Source organism: Camelus ferus, chromosome 4 (assembly GCF_009834535.1).
Source record: "Camelus ferus isolate YT-003-E chromosome 4, BCGSAC_Cfer_1.0, whole genome shotgun sequence".
Lineage (NCBI taxonomy): Eukaryota > Metazoa > Chordata > Mammalia > Artiodactyla > Camelidae > Camelus > Camelus ferus.
The window spans coordinates 25,873,703-25,892,782 of record NC_045699.1 but is presented as its reverse complement, the minus strand read 5'-3'; the positions used below and the strand labels follow the sequence as shown (position 1 = coordinate 25,892,782).

Genomic DNA, 19,080 nt, shown 5'->3' with positions numbered 1-19,080 from the left:
TATGTTTTAAGGGGATGGAACATACAAAGATTTCATGACTTATGAATGTATTAAAAACCACTGAGTTACATGTTTTAGGTGGGTGAACTTTATATGATAGACATTTTATCTCAATAAAACTACTAAAAATTAGATGGAATGAAAATTTTAAAGTTATAATAATAAAAATTAGATGGAATGGAAAAATAATGTGGTCCAGCACATCAGTCATCATAAACTGAAACCACAATTAGATACCAGTGTGAACTTTTATACACAGATGGTGGTTAAGAAAATCTGGCAGTATCAGCCAAAATTGAACAAACATATACCTTCTGATCTAACCTTTCCACTGCTGGTATATAACTGCTAATAAGAGTTGGCAGTGGTATGGAGTAACTGGAATTAAAAAACAGGTAACTGCTTGTTTGCTAGTTTGCTTGTTGTTTAGAGAAGTACCTTAATTATTCACTGATTCAAAATGTAGGTCAACAATGATGCTAGGTTGCCACACTTCATCCTAATGGGAAAACTTTATTTTTCACAGCTTGATTATATTCTCTTGCAAAGAAAACTAAATATAGGTAGGTATAAAATATGTAAAACATTTATCACATAATTTTTTTCTTTTATATTCAGCCTAAATAAAGTTCATTGCATACCTCTGTGTGATTGCAACCATTATGTCCAGGGGAGCAGCTGAGGCATACAAATCACAATGGCATTTAAAAGCACCCAACCACTAGCTTTTAAAGGTAAATGGGACACTGAAACCTTCTGTTATTTGACAATTATGACACTATGCTTTATTCTTATATCATGATGGCAGTTCAGTTTAAAAGCCAACAGATAACACCAAGATACTCTCCAAAGCACAGTTACGAGTCCGACCTGTGCTGACTTCTTATGGACTGCTGCCTAGTTAAGTCCCAGCTCCCTCCCTCCTTCTTGCCAGGAATCCTGGCCAAGCATCAAAAGGTTGTCACAAATTTTCTTTGTTTGCCTCTTCATCCTTTTTCAAATAACTCCAAAATGGTTATCAGGATGCTGAGAATTTTAAATTGTGCTTCGTCTCCTTTTCTATTTCTTACTAAAGAAATAGTGGAAGCATCTGGGGAGGAAATATATGCAGATGGGTATGTGCTCTTCATGACTCAACAGTTAGGTTCTATCTTAAGTTACTTTATCAGGTGTGAACTATAAAACTTTTTGGAAAGCTATCTGATAATATATATCAACAAAATCTAAAAAACGATTCTCTTTGACCAACTTATTATCCTTAGAGAGATCTTATCCTCACCTAAGAATCTGAAATATACGTAAGTGAAAAAGAGATATTCATCATAAGTATTATTTATAAAACTACAACATTGTACTAATTTTTTTTTTAAATTTTGGTAAATGCACAATTAAATAACAATCAATGGAGGGACTGTTACAGGGCCAATTAGATTAAATTTCAAAAAAATTAACAATATCAAGAATTCTTATAAAGAAAAAAAGAGTATGAAATTATAACTACATTACATATATATATAGATATATATACAGACACATATACATATATATGTAAATACATAATTGTGGACAAAGGATGCCACCTACCATATCAGTAAAGAAGGATGTTGTGGCCATCAAGCCATCAGCCACTGCAGCCATCCCTGATGGTGCACCCTCAGGGGTCTCAAGAAGGAAAAGAACAAGCTACTAGCCCAAGATAATCAAGGTGCTTATCAAAGAAATAATTTCATTAAGCCCAGACTCTTGCATCTTCCCATATTTAACTTGACATATATGCTTTTATTTATTTATTTTTAACTAGTAGACATCTTTTGATGTCAACTATCTGGTTTGTTTTTTCTGAAGTTAGTATATATCCTGGCTCCTCCTTTGCCTCTTCATAACAGTCTCTTAGAGCTATTGGAGAGTGTGTCTCCCATGCTTGAGTCCTCAGTAAGTCCACCAAATAAAGCATAATTCTCCACTTTTAGGTTGTGCTTTTCTTTTTTAGTTAATAATGACACTTTATTTAAAACAAGGTAAGAAAATGGTAAGTATTGTAAGTAACAACTGACTGGCTCTTTCAATTCTTAGATTTCAAAATTTTCTATGTTAAGTATATGAAAAATGTAAATTTAAAAAAAGCCTGGGAAAAATAATAATAGAAATTTGATCATTTTGGTCCCTTATTTGATGATTTGCATTAGTTCCTCATTAGCTATACAGTAAAAATTCAACTACTTAGCTTTGGATATGAGGCCCTTGACAATGTTGCTGCAGCCTCACTAACACAATTTTTTTTTTTACCAATTTAATTCATGTTATAGCTAATCTGAATGTTGAGCTATATGCCGATCTTCCTTCATTAAAATTCACTTTTCCTTTCTAGCTTCCTAAACTGTTCCTTATTCTTTATGTTCCAGTCCACACAATTTTTCAGTGTTAGAATGATCTGTACTTGAATCACGTTTTTGTTTAATTGAATCCACTGTCATAGCACATCTCCAGTTTTGTGCCACACATAAATATGATTAGAATATGTCGGGGAGGATGAAATTTTCCTCTGCTCTTCAAAGTCCTTGTTTGTCTAAGAATTAAATTGACACAAGGCAGATTAATAAGAGAAAATCAAACAAAAATTTAATAATATGTGCACATGGGAAAGAACCAGGAGAACTGAGTAACTCAAAAATGGCCAAAGCCTTCAATTTAAATAGATTTTTTTAGCTAAAGACAAAAGAAGATGTTGGGGAGGTTGGGATTCAAGACTTTAAAGGGGAGGAAGGCAATTCACACGGAGATGGAAAAGCAAATGTTTGGTAAATAAATGTTTGCTGGTCCAGAGACAATGGGACATAGAGGAGACTCTGATCTCTAGGCCCTGGAAATTCCCACCACCACACCTAACCTGCATTCTTTGAAGATATCTCTGGTGATGGCTCTATTCTAGAAACAGGTCCTCCCTCTAAATTCTTTTGGGCAGGTAGGAGGGAGGTCAAAGTTTCTTCCTGAGTCTTCTGGGCTTTGATTATTTTCAGCTTGAAACAATCTGCAGGTCAAAAAGACATTTGAGGGTGGCAAATTGTGCTCCCCTTCAAATACAATTACTGTTTTCATTCAAATAATTGAAAAGAGTGGGCCCCTTGTCAGACACTGATTACTTTCCGATTCATCAAAGCAATCATCCTTGTCAATATCTGTATTCAATTAAGTAGGAATTCCTCTGTTTCTTCTATGATTCATTCAGTATAGCTCCATTCTATCCACAAAATATGGGACCACATTTCTTAAATACTTGCCATAGTTTAGAAATTCTATTTTAACAAAATGTTCTTTTTTCTATCTGTTGGATTAATAACTGATGAGCCAACTGACATCCTTCAAAGTCCAACAACCCCCATTTCGGGGCTTTAAGATGTCTGCCTATGATCCCTCAACAGATAAAGTACATTGTTTACTGGGCGTGTTTTCCGACAAACTTAATAGCCCTACGTAATGCTCAGGCTGGCTTGTTTCAAGCCCACCTTATTAGAGTCAAAACCCACCACCCTTCACAGACCCTAAACTTCTTACCTCAACTACAACCAGTCAAGAGACTTGTGCGCAAGCCGATCAGGCACTTTGTGACCCTACCTTACAAAAGACCCCAACAACTGGCCCTCGGGGCTCACACAGGCCCCTCTCGTCTGTGTGGCCCACTGTTGTCTATGGCAGCGTAACCTAATAAACTCCTTTGCTCTTCTTCTCCTTCATCTCTGATAAATTATTTTACCAACTCGTGTCACTGCGTCACTGACCAGCCATCGCTGTGACCCACAACACTAATGGGTTGATATTATTATCCTCATTTTAAGTTGAGAAATCAAATTTAGGAAATGAACTTACTTGCCTACATTCATGCAACTAAAAATTGGAAAAGACAGTTTTTGAACTGTGATCTATGAATCTCCAAACACTAGAACCTGGAGAAAAATAACCTGGATATGGATTTTGAATTATTTTCAAATGCAAAATATTTATAAGTAAAGTTTCTCCAATATATACATAAATGAGATGTCTACATTTACTTTGCATGTATATGCAATGCCCCTTTTGCTTCTGAAATATTCAGTAATGGCTGTTCCTGGACAATGGACGCCTTGTTTCTGAAAGGGTTGCAGCATCTAAATGAATGAGCAACAAGATTAAATTATTGTCTGAAAATGCTACATATAATTTTCAAGACTGTGACTAGATTAATAAAATATTAATATATTTTATTAATAACTTCCATAATCTGCTAAATAAGTATATCCACTACAAATAGATAAATTCTACATAATCTTGTGCTATTATTATCACTAAGTTACCAGGGATATTAAAGTTCATTGACCTAAAGTGTAGTATCCAAACACAAAAAAAACAAGTGGCAAAAATATGTTCTGAACTTCAGTTACACGAATTCAAAGCCAGCGTTATTTCTACCACATCATGTTGTCACTATACCCAAAACAAGTCTTTATTGTTATCATTTGATAAAAGAAAAAAATATACAGAGGTTTTCCATTGATCTCTACAAGGTTGGAGTTGGAACATGAAAGAGACATAAGACCCCTAACATCTAGTTTAGAGCACTTTACTGTACTGGTTCTGGCAAAAAACAGTTTTCACAGAAACCAAAGAAAAAAATTAAATTTATATTAAAAATGCAAAGAACTATAAATATTCTATTTATACACATAATAATTAGTCCTGATTCATGTTATTTAAATTATTTTTTCAATTCCTTAAGACTTTATAGGTAGACCTTTTTTCCTTTACGGCATACAATACCCAAGGGGCAGGAAAAATGAATTCATCTTAGAAAATTCTACCCAATTAGCCTCAGAAGTAAAGTCTGTATAGATGGCAGAAAATCCTTCACCTTTTTCAGATGAAACAGAATAACTAAAAAAGAAAATTTATGACAGGCAATAGTATTTGATGACAATTACTAGCGCAAGTGTAAGAAATTATAAAAAGACTGAATTGCACATGGATGAAGTGCTTAACTGTATTCTTAATAAAAACAGGTGTAAGAATGCTGATGGTTTGATTTCAGAATAGTTTTTCGAGCTGCTATTCCAATGGAAGGTTTATGCAACTTCTTAGTTTAAATTTTTGCTAGCCATTTTATATATTTAGATTCATGTTGTAATGCATTAGAACTTGGTATTTTTTGCCAATATCTGTAGTTATTTCACAGTTTTTTTAGTTTGTTTTTCCATTGGACACAGCTCTCAAAAGTTAGATTCTGTACCTTCTTGCTTAACAGCATGGAGAGAAAGAAAGGACAAATGTGTGATTCTAACTATGTGTTACTCATTTTATTCTCTAGTCTAAAATTATCTCCAAGGTGTTCAGTGTTTCTAAATGACTAAGTCTTTCCATAAATCAACTCCTCTATCTTCTATTTTATAGCACCAACTGAAAAAGTGCTATATAAAAGGTCAGAGTCATTCACCCAAAGTTACATAACAAATACAAGAATGTGAGCCAATTCACTGATATCAATCAGTGAATAATCAGTAGAACATCAGTGAATCAATCATCAAGGAACATATACTTATCGAATATGTACCACCTAATGACACTTTGCTATGTGTTATTGGAGATACAAAGCCAATGATACACAAAATAAATTTTTTTTAACACTCTGCCACATACTCTAAGGTTCTACCAAACTCTGATACTGAAGCACAAACTCTTTTTGAGGAAACCACACATTGCTTTATTACTTTGTATGTCCTTTATAGTGTTCAAGCAGTTCAAGCCTAAATCTTTTTATTGTTATTGTTGCTAGTTTACCCTAGATTTTGAGCTCCCAGAGGGAAAAAAGTCTGGGTTCTTGCATCTTAGTATCACTGACATTTAGAATATAGCAGATACTTATTTATTACTAACCTGGTATAAAACTATGGTTCATCAACTAAACTAAGGAGCATTCAAGAAAAGCTTAATATAAAACGCATGAACAGTAGGTGATGTAGAAGTCTCAGACATAAATAGGATCAGAAAAATGCAGACCAGTGTGCCCACATATCTGTTGTAAAAGATGCACTTAGTTTTATCTACTAATTCAAGCAGAGAAGTAAATAAGACTGCACAATTACATAGGCTCACATATTAAATTTTATTTTTCCATGCTTTTACTGGGCTATTAAAGATATGACTTATTAGGGCTTTGCTAACTTTTTTAGGAATTCTTCACATGGTTTTATACAAATTATTCACTTATAAGGTAATAGCAAAGGGGGATCATCAGAGGGTTTCTTATTCTACCATTTCAAAAGTTCATTGTATATTTCTATACATTGTAATTAACTATATTTCTCATTGTAATTAAACAATCAAATGAAACATCCCATAACTACTACTTTATGCTTGCCATAGTAAGTCACATTAAGGACAACGTGAGGTACCCATTGTGGTCCCAGTGAAGATTATTTTTCCTTTTATATGCATCTCTGATTTTTTTGCTAAACATTGTCTACAGTTTTTATAACTTCAAAAGTAACAGAAGAGATAATAAAATTTTCAAAAGACTAAATTTTGCTCAGTAGTGTCATCGGCATTTTTAAATAATTACATTTGAATGTGTTTAGTACTGTAAGTTATTGAATATCTAAACAATTTACAAATACATAGTAGGTGAATCCAAAAGTAAAAAGATGCTTGTGTAGAACTTACAGTGTAGTTTGTGATAAAGTAAAAGATGTAATTCTTTTGTAAAATGTGGTTTTAGTCGTAAAGCAAAATACACAATTATTAAAAAGTCTGAGTTTGATTCAGACAAGAGATAAGTGAGGATTGTAAAACGGGAGACCCACTCATGTGTGTTTTACTATGGTCCACCACGTGCCAGCACAATGCTAGAGATCTTAAATATGATATCTCATTTTAACCTTCTTGATAATTCTACTAGGGACACTAATTGTTATTATTCATAATTTACAGTTGGTAAGAAAACAGCTTAAATCAATTAAGTAATTTGCTATTACACACTGCATAAATTCAGAGATCCAGTCCCCAAAACTATGATTTTAAAAAACAAACTACCAGAAAAATGAAAGATATGTAAAACATTTTACATGAAAATTTACCATCCTGCAACACTTGAAAATAAAGAAAAAAAAATTAGTTCACAGGTTTACTGATTGTTTTCTCCATTTATAATCACCAGTGTTAAAAAATATATACATAATCTCTGATGGTAAAAAAAAAGATAAAAGTAATTCTACTGTGAAAACTATGCACTATTTTCAAGCTGAATGGAACCTCAGTAGCCATGAATTCCAATCCTATGATCTTATAAGTGACAAAATCATCTCTTGAGGAAGATTTAAGGACTTATACAAGGTCACAGAGGACACTAGCATCAGCAGAGCTCAAGTCATGAACAAGCCTCTTGTTTGTGAATTCTGCCATCCAAATATTGGTCTGTTTTTTGAGAAATATTTTTCACAATTATCTACTCCAGTCTCTGAATAATGGGTAGAACTTTGGTTAAATGTATTTTATATCTATTCTCTTTTCTTCCTTGAGGACAAGCAGATTATTTTGGTACCCTCATGACACCTACCCAATTGCTCTGTACATAATAGGTCTTAATTGATATTTTTGGAATTAATGACTCATTAAATGGAACCCTTATAAATGTGTGAGAAGAACCAAGTCCATTTTGCCATTTTCTCAGTCCATCAGAACCTGCAGTATTCTTTTAACTTTTCTCCTTTATTTAAAGTCTCACTTCATGATTTTTAATTAGAAATCTGAATTTTAAACACCTTTAAAAGCTATATGAAATATTTTTAGTGAATTAAAAATAATAAGCTAGACAATCTACTATGTAAATGTCAAAACAACTTACATTTCAAACAATATTTAAACAATGAATTGATTGGATACTGAAAGTCATGAAAAAATTTGCTGTGGAAATATATTTAATGACAGAAATTATCTACCATGTTTTAAGGGTGAACTCATTTTTTTTAAATGTGTGCAAAACATAAGCTAAAATTTTTAAGGAAAAAATGATTAAAATATTTAGAAAAGCACACATCAAAAGACATATAAATATATTCTCAACATTAGATTATGCATGATGTCTGAATTTGATCTTTGAGTTATTCTGTGGCTTTAAAATATTCACAATGATCAAGTACAACTGCTGGTAGTTAAAAATTATGAATTGTTATTTAAAATTTAATTTGTTGGCCATACTACCCAAAGCAATCTATAGATTTAATGTTATCCCTATCAAATTACCCATAATTTCACAGAACTAGAATAAATAATCCTAAAATTTATATGGAACCATAAAAAGTCCACAAATGACAAATGCTGGAGAGGGTATCGAAAAAGGGGAACACTCCTACACTGTTGGTGAGAATGCATAATGGTGCAGCCAATATGGAAAATAATATGGATATTCCTTTAAAAAACTAAAAATAGAGTTACCATATGATCCAGCAATCCCACTCCTGGGCACATATCCAGAGAAAATTCTAAAATTTGAAAAGATACATGCACCCTAGTGTCCACAGTGGCACTATTTACAATAGCCAAGACACGGAAGCAACCTAAATGTCCACTGACGGATAAATGGATAAGGAAGATATGACGTATTTATACAATGAAATGCTACTCAGCCATTAGCAAAGAATAAAATGCCATTTGCAGCAACACGGACAGAGCTACAGATTATCATACTAAGTGAAGTAAGTCAGAGAAAAGAAAGACAAATATCATATGATATCACTTATATGTGGAATCTAAAATATAATACAAATGAACTTATTTACAAAACAGAAACAGACTCACAGACAGAAAACAAACTTATGGTTACCAAAAGGGTAAAGGTGTTGGGGAAGGATAAATTTGTAGTTTCAGATTAGCAGATACAAACTAGTATATATAAAATAAACAACATGGTCTTAATGTATAGCACAGGGAACTATGATTAGTATCCTGTAATAAACCATAATGCAAAAGAATATGAAAAGAAATCTATCTATCTATCTATCTATCTATCTATCTATCTATCTATCTATCTATCTATCTATCTCTATATAACTGAATCACTTTGCCCTACACCAGAAACTAATACAACTATAATCTAAACTATATAAACTAAATCAACTATACTTCAATAAAAAAGTAAAAGAAATACACAGTTCAAAATTTTTAATTTGTTTCCACTTGATTTTGCAAGGTCCTTCTCATATATGGGACAAAACCCAAACCTGGATAATATTATTTGCTGTTTAAATGATTCATTCTGTGTGTAAAAATATTTCCTGTCTCTCTTCTGTCATTATTAAGTGTAGTTTTTCTATAGATATTTATTAGTCTAGTTGGTATATACGTTATTTGAGTCTTCTATATCCTTGTTGATTTTCTCCCTAGTTGTTTTATTAGTTATTGAAATTGTGGTGTTGATATCTTTAATTATTGATATTGAATGGTTTAGTTTCCCTTCAATTTTGTCACTTTTTACTTTATGTATTTTGGGGCTGTTTTTAGGTGTATATATTTTATAGTTGCCATATTTTCTTAATGAATGAAACAAATGTTGCTCTCACTTCACACATGAAAAAACTAAGGCTCAGAGAGACTAAGTAATTTGCCAAAGCTGCACTTTCATTTCAGGTGGTTAGGTTGCAAAGTCTATGTTTTTTCCACTTCTCTTTGTCTTCAAATCTGTAATTCTACATTTACTTTTCACACTTCATTATGCAAACTATTAATTGCATATAACAAATTCAGTGGCCCTAAATAATTCTATGTGGGTTTTGACTTAGAGAGTTACTGATGTATTTAGAACTTTGTTTCCTAAAGACTTGAGAGCATAATAAAAAATATGATTCACTCTGAAAGTAGTACACTGCATTACAACATTAAATTACATTCATATTTCATCCACACTGTTTCAGCATATTTCACTGAAAAAAAGGATGGGAAGACAGCCTCAACAAGTAGTAAGTTGAAAAAAAGACATCTGACTCTATAGATGAGAAATGAGACATAAAATAAGTTAACAAAAGGAGAGAAAAACTTTTATTTGGAATGAATATATTTTGAATCCTCAGTTAGAATTATATGATACAGATTTATTTCCTAACAGTTTTTCCCATCAATCTCTATTGTAACAAAAGACATCTGATATGATTAAGTGCAGTTATTTCTATATTCAACTGCACTTTTCTTCCCTTGTAATTCAAGTGACTTGTTACCCATTTTATGAGTGTATTTAAAAACTACTCCAGTTAGCACTTCACCTCATTGGATCGTTTGGGGTTGATCAATTAAAATGTGTTTTGAGATATGGGTCTGTAAATAGTAATGGCCACATAGCATTCACTAGAGCAGTCTTACAGTGGATAATCCAGTTACAGTAATTTCTGTAGACAAGTGTCTTGCTCACGTGTACAGAACTCTCACTACCTCCTTAGGCAGCTTTTATATAATTTACTTTTATAGCTTTCAGTTTCATTTGGATTTCATAGGCTTAATGGCGTGGGGAATGATTATGGGTAACAATAACAAAGAATTGACCTTTCAGAATTACCTGCTTTTTGATCGGTTTAGCTAGCAATACTTCTAATTGAATTTATCCACAGCAAAATATATGTGCACCAACAGCTGCTGACTTACATGTTAGAATTATTGCTATTACGCTAGATAAATATTTAAGTAGTTAAGAAAATCACGGCAGTAGAACAGTCTCCACAGTAACACAAAGTCAATGTGTCTATGTGAATATATTTCACGCTCAAATTAGTCATGCTTCTTTGTGTAAGAAACCCTTTGAGAACTATTAAAAATGAAATTGCAATCAACTGGCAATGAGCACTGAGGTTGCATAGGACACAGTCAAAATATAAAGGCAATTCAGTTTTTTTATATGGGTACTAAAGAAGTAGAAGTCAATCTTAGCCTCAACTTTGAAATAAGCATCACTGTGAGATTTAATTTCTGGACATGTAAGGCAGTTACTACATACTTGCTATCAATCTGAATTAAGGCATAAGTAGTTGATAAAGGCTTAATATATGTGTCAAAATGTGGGTGAAAGTTTATTTTAGATGGTTGATAGATGAATATTTTATATTATAATTGTTATTTTCTTCATTTTAAAAAGTATTAGAAAATGCTTTTTTTGCTGTTAGTGATATTAAAATTTCTTTTGAAACATTTATTTATAGTAATCCATTTAGAATAATGGGTCATAACCAATTGAATAAAACAAACTTATGTGTTTAAATAGATATAAATGATTGATAGATGGATAGATAGATAGATAGGAAGGCTCTTCCTTATAAAAAAAAAAAGTAAAGTAATAAATACAGAGGAAATAATGGAGTTTTAAAATCATCAGTGGAGGCTACAAGCAGTGGCTCAAACTCTGAGAAAGAAAACGGTATTTACACAAGTCTCAAAGGATCTCTCTATAAGATACTTATTGATTATAAAAGGAAAATTATAATTTTAAAATGGACAAACCTGTAGACTGGTTTTAGGTTTGTTGCTTTGTTTGTTTCTAATACAAATAATGTTGCTAGTACCATATTGGAAATGACTCCTCTTGCACATTTATAAGCATTGCTTTAGGCTATGTTCCTAGGAATGAAATTTTGGATCATGGGTTACACACATCTTTAGCTGATGATACTCTTTCATTTTTGAACATGATTTTATTATCAGGTTGTCAATTCCACTACACATACCCAACTCTACTTCCCCACAGGAACAAGAAGAAGAAGAGGAATAAGAGGAGAGAAAGGAGAAAGAGGGGAAGGAAAAAAACAAGAGACAAAGACTTGGTTTTTAGTGATGTAAACTGGGATTTGTCCTTCTGGTTCTTTTATGAGGTCCAAATAAACTGAAGCACTAAAGTCACCAGATATAGGCAATTTTCTCAGCATATTTACCAGCTTCAGAGCTTCCTTAACCCGGGATCTATGGCTCCTTATGAATTTTACATTTATCATATGACTAAATTATCAGATAAAATGTTTACATTTCTAAGCTTCTGAAAATGTTTATTATTACAAATACCACTAGCCTGCTAAAATAATTTATTTTAGAATTACACTTCCAACACAGACATGGTTAATATGCATAATCCTTTAGGGGAATTTTTCTTCAAAAGAATTTGGTTTTATACTAATACGTGAAGTATCAAGATTCCCTAAAGGAAATATTATTTGAAAAAATTTTGCCTGTAAGGCTGGTTTTATTTCAAATCACAAATACCTCTCAGTCAGGATTTCTAGGGGATGAGATTTAAATTAGAAACTAAAAGGTTTAGGAGCTAAAACAAAAAAAAAAAAGTGAAAATGCCAAATTTCTGACGGATTCTGTTTTCACTTCAAATTTTGAATTTCTAGGATGGGTAAAACACTAGTACCTTCTTACTATCAATGCATGTAAGGGTTCATAACAATACTTGACACAATAATTTTAACTTTCCTATATTGAATTCAGCTTCAGATCTTGAATATAGAGTTTGAAGTTATAATCACTTTAATATTGTCATTTGGAAAAGTTAGAGATTTATTATTTTAAAGAATAAATACTTTCTAGTTTGAAAGAGGAGCCATTTTATAATCAAATATTAAAAAGAATGCTTCTAATTTATTTGGGCTTTTTTTTTCTCTCTGCTTAAAATGAACCAACAATTTTGGCCCAACACACTGCAATCTCGCTAAGAAACATATCCATATTGTTTATTATTATTTAACAAACAAAGGGCCCTTGTACGGCACAGATTAAAACCACACAATGTAAGTTCTACACATTGGGTATTTCCTTTTAAAGTATACATAAAATCATTAAATTAATTTATTGCAGTTTATGTAGATTGGGCAGCAGTTAAGATTTACACTGACTAAGTTTTATTTTAGCCACTAGGATGAATAAAATGCAATAAACTAGAGCCAAATGCCGAATTCCCATTTTAGAAATGATTTCTTCCATTAATTGTTTTCCTGTTCTCAATAATTCACTATTACAGAGCAGAAAGCCCATTGAATTATATGGTTGTAATTAGGTTTTTCCTTTAACATGTTTTATGCTTCAGTATTTCTTATGCCTGCAGAAAAAAAATCTGATAATGGCTTTATATAAAGCTGTCCTTGGGTGGAATTGGGTTTTGTCTCAGAAAATTGCCTTCTACTAAAAAGTATATACTCTTTGTTTAAAATGTAAAAGTTAAAATAAAATGAAAATGATATTTTAACCTGTTTATACAGCAAATTCTGAAGGTTTTCTCACATTACTCAAAAACAAGCACTAATCATATTTTTGTAAATCATTAAATATATATAAATATATCACTGTTATGACTAATCTACTTAGGACTAATCATTTAAAATATATAGTAGATAATACACATTGTTTCAAGATTTTCTTCACACATTAGAAACTATGATGTTTCAAAAGTTCTTCATTACCTTAAGAATTCTGAGTATCATTATAAAAGCCAATGCTCTTAACTTTTTGGGGGGTGGGGTGGGAGAGGAGGTAATTAGGTTTGTTTGTTTATTTATTTTAGAGGAGGTACTGGGGATAGAACCCAGGACCTCATTCATGCTAAACATGCACTCTACCACTTGAGCTATACCCTTCCCCCTAGAAGCTAATGTTCCATATAATGGTTCCATTAAAAGGAGTATTTTCATACTGACAGGCATATGCAAAACAGATAAACAAGATTATACTGTATAGCACAAGGAAATATAAGTAAGATCTTGTGGTAGCTCACAGCGAAAAAAAAAATGTGACAATGAATATATGTATGCTCATGTATAATTGAAAAACTGTGCTCTACACTGGAATTTGACATAACATTGTAAAATGACTATCACTCAATAAAAAAAAAGTAAAAAAAAAAAAAGGAGTATTTTCAAAAATCTCATCCCTCAGTGTCCATATAGATCAAAAGCCATACCTCAGCTATGTTCCAGTCTTTCTACAAAGTTATCTAGTAAAGGAGACTTCAGGGCTTCCATTGGGAAGGGAGCCTGGGCCCTTCCCGCCATGCTAGAGATGTATGTGGCTGTGTGCGGTACCATACATTTAAAAGCAAAAATTCTTGTTAGTCTTCGGTGGAAACAAAAGCACTTCTGCATGTGATTTCTATCATGCACCTGACGAAAGGAAAGCTCTACTTCTTTTCTCTAAGTAAATCTAACTTCTATGTTTTTACCTTCAAATACTTCACAAAATTCCTTATGTATCACTCTTCTTTCTTGCACTCTCCCCATGTGATTCCTCCTGTATTGTATCATCAGACCTCGAACAGAACACATTTTACGTTGCTACAGAATTTCTAAAAGCTATAGTCTTATTGGCTAAATCCTAAGATTACCATCTCATTAGCCACTACTGCTCAATTATTATATCGCATTGCAAGTTAGGGCCTAAGTAAAAATGCTTAAGATGTATTTAAGTCAGAAAGAAAAGAAAAGAAAGAGAAAAGTGCACTTAAGAAAGGTAAGACATTCTAGGTTCGGGTTCCTTATGTCGTGAAGCAGCTCCCTCCATCCTTTACATTCATGGTGAATATGCCAATGTTCACTCTTCAGCAAAACTCCGTTTTAGTGTTTTATGCTTCAAAACAACAGTTGAGAAGTGTTTCAAACATGCTTCTGTCCATAATGAGAGCTTTAATTTGTATGCTCTAAGTACTTTTGCTTTAATTAAGGTAAAAAATTAGTAACAGAAACCTTGACTAAATGGAGTTGGGAGACCAGAGGGGTGAACGCATACTCTGCAACAACAGCAGAGCCCAAAAGGAAGAAGAAAGACTCCTCCTTCCTGGCAGGGACTCAGACAATGAAAAGTCATGGACTCTTCAGTTACTAACGCCCTTCCAACTCCCTTTTCCTCTCTGTGAAAGCTGCTTCATCCCTTGTCCTGGTGGAACTTGCACATGGCTCGCCATGCTTGCAGATGCCAAACTGCAATTTTCTGCGGATCCCAAATAAACCCATCTTTGCTAGGAAATATCTGGCTGACTATTTGTTTCAGGTCAACACTATACAGTGTATTATTTATTTATGTTCTGTCATGTACATCCTATACTTTTGCAATGATAAGACTCATATGTCCAATCATTTTAAAATCATTTTCAAGTGTTTTAAGTAACATTTGCATTGTCATTTTCATGAGATATATTTGATAAAAATAAGATAACAAATATTTTAGAATGTGTTAATTAAATCACTTGTCATCATTGTTTAAAGTGTTAACTTTTATATTTAAATAATGCTTTTAAAATTCATTCCAGAGTAAGTTCACATAGAAATTTATAAATAGAGGCTTATATAGTCTAACTGCTTCTGAACCAGGAAGGTAGTTTTCTCTCTGAAAAGGGGTTCTATTTGTTGTTTATTATGTCTTATTGATCAGTGTGAATGTCTGATGCCTTGAGAAAATAACATGCCTTAGAATGTAAACCTTTTATTAACTACAAATTTAAAACCCTTTTATAGTAATTGCATAATTACTTCATAACGTCATGCTTTAAAGAAGTGATAAAATGCTGTATTATATTCAGCGCTGCAATCAGATGTAACAATTCACTAATTCTAAGTGTTTTCATTCCTCATATACTTATTCATTAGCACTTTTCCCAAACTCCTTATAGAAATTTTGACACTTTATGATTATTAAGCAATTTCACCTGAGAATGATGAATGTGACAATACATGTATTTGAACACAACTATAATACAAAACCATTTGACAGCCAGATTTGAAATATCTTACTAGATTTCCTTAAGCGTCAACATTGGTCTTGGGACAATTCCTATTTCTTTCAGACTTCCATTGTGCATCTAAGAAGGAATTCAAATGGCTGTTTGGCTGGGTACATACCAAACAGATGCAAAATTTAGAAAAATGTTAGATAACTTAAAATGTAGGTGATTCTTAAATCTCTCGCCTGCATTGAGAAAGTAAGGAATTGGATGATACTTGAAGAATACTTCCTTGGAGAGAGCTGTGCTACAAACTTCTCCCACTGACTTTTCAGGAACTTGGGTAAAATCTACCAATCCCAAAACAGGAGAATGACTGTAAGTAACCATTCAGGGGATTAAATATTTGTGCTACAGTTTGGGGGACATTTCAACCTTTCTACTTGAGAAATAAAAAAAAAAATGAGATAAGGATCCTATCAGAAAGGAGGCCAAGAGGGCATGAATATCTCAAGAAAGAAAAACCAGAAGTAACACCTGATGTCGGAGTGCTGATGAAGGTTTAAGCAATGAAACTAAGAAAAGTTTACCACTGCATACAAGGTCCTGCTGTGCAGATATCTCCAGAGATTGGTGGGGTCTTTGAAGAAACCACAGATGTATTGATGAAAAAAGTAACAGCTTTAAATACCTACCAGTCCAGGCCAATATCATTTAACTAAGAACTATACTGATTCCCGTACCTTTTCTCTCTCACCATGCCCCAAAGCTAAGCCTTTCAGCAAGCTGGAGGAGGAGGAGTCACACAAGGTTCGAACAGAGGAGAGGAAAAAAGCTAACGCCTCCTTCCTTCCTGCACCACTGGCCTGAAAATGGCTCACACTCACAGGAAAAAGAGGTTTCCACATTAATCCAGAGGGATGACGTGAACTGACACTGTTTTTAAGTTCTAAATTGATTGTGGACATATTTTTACCATCATAAAGTTACCAGAAAACTCTAGAAACCAGGAAGCCTGCCTGAGTTTCTCAGGGGCAGGGAAATAATTGTGCTGACCATGATTAAAATAGGCACTCATAGACAAAAATAAAGTTGTTTTCGTTCATTTTATGCTGTCATCTGTGCTTAAGCTTTGGAAATATTCACAAGGACAAGGCTGCCTTCACAAGGGGGCAGTGTTTTCTCAATACAGGAGCACTGCTATTGCAAACACGCAGCATGAGCCTTATGTCACAGGCGATACCATCTGTCATGGCTTTGACAACCACTGTGGTAGCTCGGCCTGGATTCCAGGTATATTGCACATTTACAAGAACTGTTTCCTCAGAAAAAGGAAGTTATGGTCTCATAAACGAGGAAGACACTTGGTTAGTGATGTACAATTTTTTAAAAGACATGAAAAGGATATGAAATTGGAACAGGCCACAAAACCTACAGTGCTTCTCAGGTGACAGAGAAATTGCTCCAATCGATTTTAACATCCCATTAAGGCCCGCCAGCAAACCGGAGAATGTATTGTCTGCAACAATGAGGCATTCCTCTGGGGATGGAGTCTTGGTGGGATAAATAAAAAGGGGTAATTCCTTCTATTAATTCAGTTCACTCTAGCCATTGATAGGAATATAGAGTCAGATTCCTGAAAATCTCACACATTGGTGGGGGGCGCAGAAGTCTACTATAATTAAATAAAAGATGGAACAGAATATGAATTATCAATTTTATTGTATCATAAAACCTAAAGACAACTAAACTTTCCTCTTCCAGTAATAAATAGGAAACACTGAGCAAATGGATGCAAATTTACATTATGATGTTCAAAACCACTGAGATAAAAGCATAAGCATTGAATTTGGGGGTAGAAGGAAATGGGTTGTGTATGAACTTCTCCAACTTGTCCAGACATCACTGGTTCCTGGCTCACAAATACGGCCCCATAACATAACATGTAGAGATGTACATTAGCATTTTCCAAATAATATTTTTGGTCATGCTAAGTTTGTGAACAAAAAAGCAGTAAAACATGATTAACACTCAGTGAAAAATCTGTCATATGTTCTATTCAATTTGAAAGGATTAGAGAATAATTTATGCTTGATCACAACACGTAGAAGCATGTGTTGTGTGCAGTTTTGGAACAGAATCTTTTTCTCACAGATGTTTCACATAATACAAGTTTTTGAACATTTAAGTTGCTGCAGTTATTGGAAATGATACAATGGTTCTATAAAGACGTGCATATATATTTATTGGTAGGAAATTTAAAAGTATTAATAAAATAAAGAGATTGAGGTTTATAATAAAATTATAATGCACTAAATGAGAAAATATTTCAGCATTAGCTTCTTACTTGGGAATCATTTATCTTTTTGTCCTTGTTTTGGACTATGGTGATCATTTTGTATCTCTCAGTGGATTTAGTTTCCACCAGCACATTTCAAAATGTTTTAAAATATATATGTATATTTTAAATATGTGTGTGTGTGTGTGTGTGTGTGTGTGTGTGTGTGTAAAACATTTTTCTTACTTCCTGTAAAATTTCCCGTCTCTCCAGAAGAAGAATGGACAATGCTTCGTGAGTAATACAGTAAGAGGTGAGAAAGAATTCAAGATATTTCCCAGGTTTCCTTTTGGGAAACTGCGTAGGTAGTACTTATTTACAGGAATGGGGAAGACAGCATTAGGCTTATGGGAAAATATTTTGAGTTCAATTTCAATATATTCAAAGTTGAGAAGTTAATGTGTTATCAAATTAGATATGCTGATTTGATTCTCAGGAATGAGAACCTAAAAGGACATGTTGATTTGAGTATCGCTAGTTGTAAATAATCCTTGAAGCTGCAAGAGCAGGTGAGTTCAACTGTGAGAGCTATTTACTGAAAAAAGAAGTTATTGGACTAATATTAAATCTTGAGAGGATATCTGGCAAAAAAGGAAATTTACAGCAAAGAGCAGGGTTAAATATATTAACAGCCCGGTGATTGGTAATGGAAGTAAGGGAATCCCTATGGGGAACCTACCCAATGACAGAAATTCCAGTTGGGAAAATCGTTGAAGTGTGAGGAGTGGCCCTATGTCTTGAACACCACAAAGTGAACATTCCATGAAGAAACAAACCAATCAATTTGTTACAACACACCTCACCTCATCTTTACCCTCGAATTCTGTGGTTTGTGACTTTTTACCAGCAACTTTGAATACAAAGCTGCTTAAATTTTCATTTGTGTTCTGGAAAGAAAGTAAACAAACTTTCCTTTTTTTTTTTTTTCCTTCTACGAGCAGAAAATTCACACATTTTTATGAAGTGGTTGACTACCCAAAACACAGACCATGAGACATTCAATCCAAAATGAAACTGAAAAATTGATTGCTTTGCTCTT

The 19,080-nt window shown here is 33.2% G+C and overlaps 1 protein-coding gene across 1 annotated transcript in view; it reads right to left on the bottom strand.

The window, feature by feature from the left end:
* The window catches only part of PTPRD (protein tyrosine phosphatase receptor type D), a 1,875,912-nt gene that overhangs the window by 1,379,400 nt on the left and 477,432 nt on the right, over positions 1-19,080 (bottom strand). The window lies entirely within an intron of this gene.